Below are 7,671 nucleotides of genomic sequence, written 5' to 3' on the forward strand. Positions count from 1 at the left end.
GTACCAGGGACAGTTGATCAGTATTAGAGACAGATGACTAGCGCCAAATGATCAGTGCTAGGGACAGTTGATGAAAGTTTAGGACAGTTTTTCAGTGCCGGAGACAGATGATCAATGCTAGGGACAGTTGATCAGTGCTAGGGAGAGATGATCAGTACTATGCAAAGTCAATCACTACTAGGGACAATTGATTATTGCTAGGGACGGTCGATCAGTGCTAGGGACAGTCGATCATTGCTAGGGACATATGATCAATGCTAGGGACAGATGATCAGTGTTAGGGACAGGCAATCACTAGTAGGAATAGTTGATCAATGCTAGGGACAGCTGATTATTGTTAGGGACAGTCGATCATTGCCAGGGACAGTCGATCACTACTAGGGACAGTTGATCATTGCTTAGGGACAGTTGATCATTGCTAGGGACAGTCGATAAGTACTAGGGACAATAGATCATTGCTAGGGACAGTTGATCATTTCTAAAGACAGGTGATAATCGCTAGCGACAGACGATCAGTGCTACCGACGATTAATCATTGCTAGGGAAGGTTGATCAGTGCTAGAGAAAGTCGATCATTGCCAGGGACAGTCGATCATTGCTAGGGACAATTGATCATTGCTAGGGACAGTCGATCACTACTAGGGACAATAGATCATTGGTAGGAACAGTTGATCATTGCTAGGGACAGTTGATAATCGCTAGGGACAGACGATCAGTGCTACAGACGATTAATCATTGCTACGGAAAGTCGATCATTGCCAGGGACAGTCGATCACTACTAGGGACAATTGATCACTGCTAGGGACAGTCAATCACTAGTAAGGGCAGTCGATCATTGCCAGCGACAGATGATCTGTGTTAGGACAGTCAATCACCAGTAGGGACAGTCGATCATTGCTTAGGAACAGTTGATCATTGCTAGGGACAGATGATCAGTGCTAGGGATAGGCAATCACTAATAGGAACAGATGATCACTACTAGGGACAATTGGTCACTGCTACGGACAGTCAATCAGTAGTAAGGACAGTTGATCATTGCTAGGGACAGTTGATCAGTGTTAGGGACAGTCAATCACTAGTAGGGACAGTCGATCATTGCTTAGGGACAGTTGATCATTGCTAGGGACAGATGATTAGTGCTAGGGGCAGGCAATCACTAATAGGGACAGATGATCAGTGCTAGGGACAGATGATCACTACTATAGGGACAGTCAATCACTACTAGGGACAATTGATCATTGCTAGGGACAGTCGATCAGAGCTAGGGATAGTCAATCACTACTAGGGACAGTCCATCAGTGCTAGGGACGATTGATCATTTCTAGGGGCAGATGATCAGTGCTAGGGAAGGATGATCAATGCTAGGGACAGTTGATCAGTGCCAGGGAGAGATGATCAGTGCTAGAGACAGTCAATCACTACTAGGGACAGTCGATCGTTGCTAGGGACAGTCGATCATTGCTAGGGACAATTGATCATTGCTAGGGACAGTCGATCACTAGTAGAGACAAAAGATCATTGCTAGGGACGGTTGCTCAGTACTAAGGACTGTGGGTCAATGTTGGGGAGAATTGATAGAGAGTGATGGGCGACTATCGGTATATAATGTGTCCCCGTACATAACGTACCTACCGCGGGAGGGTAGGATACACGGCTTTACATGACTATACATGGCGATACATGGCTATATATACATGGCGATACATGGCAATACATGGCTATACATAGCTATACACGGGCATACATGGCTTGTGACCCTCATTCTGATACAATTATGATACACATTAATAACCCTACTTAAAGTGCATACCAGCGGAGGCTCTGGAATAATCCAAAAATCGGAACCAGAAAACTCTGGTTCCAGTTAAATAACTGCGCGTGCGTGAGGGGAGACGGTTGGAAATCAACAATGGAGTTCACCTTGCCACGACAGCGGTTACTTTTCACTCGCGAGACAGTACACACGAGTATAAACACATCTCCTAATACACTCGAAGCTTTTAAACTGCGGAGCATAAACAATAACGAGATACATTTTATCAATCAAATTCAAAACAGAATTCAGCATCTGGTGTCACGCAAGTGAAAATTGTTGTATTTTCAAAAGCAAAAACGTTACGGAACTGGTAAGTTGTAAAATGATTTATTTCTAAATCATCTTCAACCTCGTGTAGATAAAAATCCACAAGAAAGCACAATTTTCGAGTTTAGACTGAAAATGGCAGAAAATGAAACCGTTTTTCAACAGCCAATCGAATATGGCCTTTTTTGGATTCAACCAGAGTGTCTCTTTCCCGACCGCTGGTCTTTACTTTACTTTTCTTTACTTTAATAGTTTCAGTTCAAGTACATTAATACAAAAACAAGGAGAGCCTCAAAACAGGAGTCTAACCCCTAATTAAAAGAGGTTACCTAAAAACATAAATCAAAATCTAAATACAAATACAAAAAAAAGATGGCTATAGAAATTGATCGGAATGGAACAAGATCGATTTAAGGTCGTGCTTAAAAGTATTTAGAGAGTCAGATTTCCTTAAATTAAGTGGTAAATCATTCCAAAGCTTAACTATACGGTGAAAATATGAAAATTTTGGTACGTTTGTTCGAGCATACTTCATTTTGTAGCAAAGTTCAGTGTTTCTAAGCTTATAGGATGCATTGCCAGCAGGCTCTAGATAGTTGGAAGGGTCTATTTCACATCAAGCTTGTCTACATTTTTTTTTTCACCCTGGGAACGAGATTGAAGTGGCGCCCAAACCACCAATGTCTGCGCATGATCATGGGTTACTCTTACCCAGACTCTTTGTTCCTCTCAAGAGTGAATTTGGCAAAATCCAAAAACGGATTTTATTTGTGATCTCAGATCCACAGATGCTTCAGTGTCAAAAAAACGCAAAATCCGAAAAAGGATTATTTGCTATGACAGCGTAAACAAACAAACAAACAAACCCAGAGTTGCGAGCAATTAAACTGTTTTATTTTGGAGAAATTCTTCTATGAAAACGCCACCAAAAAAAAACCTTTGTAGCAATTGATAATATATAGATTTAGCCAAGCCAAAAAGATGAGCTCCCTGGTTATTTATTCTTACCAGGAGCCATGTTCTTACTGCCTGTAGGGTTAGTGGAAATAAAAAATTTCGCAAAATTGTCCGCGTTTTGGTGTTTCCGGTTGCTGCTTAATTAAATCATTTTCTTTGCTTTCTTCATGATAGAAAAATTCATCGCCTAACTAGTGAATTACACGGTAAATTTCACGCTAAAAGCAGACATCGCATGAGTCACAAAGCAATGAGTGCGATGTCGGTTTTTCGAGTGAAATTTACTTTGGAATTCACCAGTTTGGCAATGAATTTTTCTTGAACCGCATGAGTTTTAAAAGAAAACAAGCACACCCTCAGCGAGCGAATGGAAAGGGGAAAAAGGCCATTTCAGAGTCAACTGTCAATTGCCAGCGAATGGGAATCACGCTAAAATTAGAAACCATAAAAAAACCTTTGTCAGTTCATGGTCAAAAAAGAGTTTTACTGATGTAGTTTATTCCACTTTATCTCTGAAAATGAGGTCATTCACATTTTGATGTATTTCATTGAAACACGACAGCTTGGCTTGGAACAAGAATGTGCAAAATCAGCGTGGGGTTGAGGTTGCCCTCAGTATCTGAGTCAGCGGCAATGCAACCAAGAAAAGACGAACTTCAAACAAGATCCGCTCCAACACTAAATTACCTTTAGGTGCTTTAAATAAACTTCTGAAAACACAAGCTAATGAGATTTCTCCCTAATTTTACGAGAACTCATTGCAATTAAGTGTTTATAGCATAAGGGCAAAATTGTCTTGTCAGAGTCGTGGCACATCGAAAAACAGACTTAACTGATTAGAGTGTAATGTAAAGTGCTAAGTATCTATCCCATATGAACCATGTGAGCGTTAGCCCTACTGATGGAAATTGGCCCACACAAGGACAGAGACAAACTCTGACCAGGGTGCATGGGAATTGAACCCACGACCTTCGGGTTAGATCACCGCGGCTCTACCGACTGAGCAAGGTCAGACGGGAGCAGGCCGTGGGCAAACAGTTGGGCAAACCACAGGTACCCCAAGCTAGCGATGTAATTTGAGCATCACGATCAGTTAAAACTATATAATCGCGCTTAAACGGCCAAAAATGCTAAGAACAGACCATAAATAATACAAAGAGGCAGGGTAAGAAATTCTGGTGTATTTTTACTTCTATTTTAATCCCCTAAATAACAGAGTTTTGAAGCAAGCAACCGTGGACAATCTTCCTGTCGGTGTACGTTGGCCCCCTCTTTTGCTAACCCTTTTTTTTATTTTTTCATTAACTTTATTTAGCTACAAAAGATATAAATGTAATAAACTATACAGCGATCTCTACTAGAGGGTAGATGTAAATTTAAAAAAAGCTGAACTTAAACAATTGGCAAGAAGTTGGATAAGCTTTTTTTTTTCCTAAATCATTTTTTACAAAAGGTTATTTTAAGTAGAAAAGTAAGAATAGTAGGGATTAAATTGAAACAAGGTAAATAAAGTAAGGTTAAATAATTGTGGACTCACTGTCCAAAATTTATTCCCTTGAGCATTTTCCATTTTTTCTTGAAAAAATTTGAATTACTTAATGTAAGAGAGATATATTTTTCGATTTGATATTTATTTATCAAAATTCTTTTGAAGCGGCTCAAACATGGGCATGTCCACAAATACGATCTTCCTAAAATAAGTATTTAATTTAGCCTGAGATCCATCTTCTCCTCTGAGAACCCTAATATAACATCGCGGTATTCTGGCGTGAGGCTTTCGCAACTTTTAAGGTTACTTAAAATTTGTTCATAGTCCTCTTTCCAAAAAGATATAGCAAAGGAACAGTCAAAAAAATATGAGGTATTGTTTCTATAGTCTGTTGACAGAAAGAACAGTTTGGATTTGTAACGTAGCCTATTTTACAAAGTAATTCATTTGTATGTAAAATTGAATTTAAAACCTTATACTGAAAGGACCGTAAATAAGGTTCATTAGCAACTCGCAGTGGCATCACAAATGCCTCCGAAACTTGTTTGTCTTCTAGATTAAATTCTTCCTTCAGCTTTCTCCGCTTACTTGGTTTTTCATATTTTTGCTTTATAAGATAGAAATAATAGTCACAACATTTAAAGTTTTCCAGATCATAAATAACTGCCAAGTTGGGCATATTACAACGCAGTTTCAACGGAACTGATTCCCTTAGACCTGTCCACGTTAGAAAGTTAGAGCTCTTCAAACCTGCACCCCTGACGACATTTCAAAGATGCAATATTTGACATATCATAAAGCAGATCAGTGGTGTATTTAATAGAGGATATTACACGGTGGCGAGAAGATATGAATTTTATGTTCTCGTGCCACGAGAACATAAAATTCATCTCTTCGAGCCAACGTGTAATGTTCTTTTTATTATGTGAAAATAAATATTGAATATTTCCCATTTTATTGTGTTTCAAATTAGTCAAGTTTTACAAATACGGCTGGGCTTTATAGCAAACAGAAAATATTCTTCTTCGTGTTCTCGTTTTCAAGGTTTTCTGTAAACTCTTTAACTTCTTCCTCGCTGATGGACGCAAACCTGCTCGCCATGCTCTTATTCTAAACAACAAACGCGACGCGGAAACAAAAGCAAAAGGCGGGAATCGTGACGTTATTGAACGATACGACACCCACAAAGGTGACATACGGAAAATAAGCCACTCGGGTCCCGGATGAAGTAGCGACGGTATGGAATCTACGAATGGTTTAGTTCCCAGTAAAACGCTCTCCTCCATATAATATTTATTATCAAAAAAATGTTTGTAAAAGACACTTTTACCCTCAATCTTTATTTCCTTGATATTCCATAAAATGTATTTGTAAATGTCCGGATCTTCGATTTCTCTTACTTTTGACCACCATTCTAATAGTTCACGATAAAAGCTTATTGGAAGTATTAGTTGGTTAATGTCATAATTACATTGAATTAAAAATAATCCCCCTTCGTTCCGTAATAAGTAATTTAGGTATACCTTCCAAACATTGGAATGTTCTGGGTCAACTATTCTATTTTAACATTTTAAGGCCCCCTTGATCATAAGGTGCGTACGTCGAGAGTCGGGTAACTTTTTCTTTCCCATTCCACAAAGAATGAAAGACCAGAGTGTTCAATTCTTTTATGACATCTGGCGGAGTACATATCACCGAACTAGCATAAATCATTTTTGGGAGTAGAAGGGTTTTTATGATGTTTACCTTGCCATGAATCGATAGCCCTCTTGACTTCCATAGATTTATTGTATTTTTAATTTTTTTCAACCAATAGTTGTACATCATATGTTATAAAGATTCCTAAAAATTCTAATTCTAAAAACTCCTAATGGTTCACTTTCACAGTTCTGACAGGAGCCAATCCACATTGCTTCTGTTTTCGTCATGTTAAGTTCAAGTCCAGACGCTTTCTCAAACAGTTCAAGTAATATAAAGAAGGCTTGAGCAGAATCCAAATCTGATAGAATAGCTGTTGTGTCATCGGCAAACTGCAACAGTTTTGTTTCTAAACCGTCTATAATGATGAGAGGTTTTTAGAAACATTTTAGAATAAAAAATAGCGATATAAAAACATGACGTCTCGGCGACGACATGTCACCATTATCAAATGCAAAATAACCAGATAGTGAACGTCATATATACAATAGTAAGTGACAAATTACATTGGAATAAACGAGGCGGGAAAAAACAAAAGAATGGGAAAAATTTTAAATAAACAGTTTCGCTGGAATGGAGTCATTTTGAGTGTTCAGAGTCGGTCTCTTTTTCCTTATCAAAAGCATCTCGTAAATAAGGCAGTCAAATTTTCCGTGGCATTTCTTTAAGATGTAAGTATTCCGTCATCGGTAAACACCTAAAGGATAAACACGATCAAAGACCTACCAATCTTCACGAGCAAGTTACCATCGAAAAAATAGTACTTATTCGATGAATGCTCGAAGGAGACAAATTATATGTTTCATAAAAAGTTACTATTAAAAACATGGCGCACATAAACAAAATAAAAACAAATAAAAACAAAAAAGTCGCCGGCACACATGAGGACATCGCGCAGTTTACCTTTGCGCTTGCTTTTTGCTGAGTGTCGCAACATAAAAAATGGATTTCCGAATTGTTTCACTGTCATTCAACTTAATTATTAAAGGTATAGGAAGTAAGCTAAACGACGTCTGAAATTTCTCTTCCATTTACCCAAAGTATCCCTCTCATCTGGCAAATCTAACCTTTTTTCCTTCGTCATAAGCCTTTTTCATCAGTGGGAGCGCCCTCTTGCGAGTTTCAAAGTCACACGGAGAAAAATCTTCAACAATTCTTGCCCCACCAAGAGTTGCTCTTCCGTCTTCACTCTTCGAAACTTGTATTAATTTTTTTATTGAAGGGCCTACTATAAAGCTTAGCAATAATGTGCCTAGGATTGTTACCTCGTTTTTTCCCCGTGCGGTGAGCGTTTTCTTCCTCGACAGCAGCGCCTTTTGGTGATTTAAAAGATTTTGATATTTCACACCTTCTGTCTAGTCATAACCTAAAACAAGTTGTGCAATTACCGACTAGAGGCTCTGCCATTTTAGATCTTATAGTCACAAATTTGCATAACAAATAT

Source organism: Montipora foliosa, chromosome 5, assembly GCF_036669935.1.
Source record: "Montipora foliosa isolate CH-2021 chromosome 5, ASM3666993v2, whole genome shotgun sequence".
NCBI classification, from domain to species: Eukaryota; Metazoa; Cnidaria; class Anthozoa; order Scleractinia; family Acroporidae; genus Montipora; species Montipora foliosa.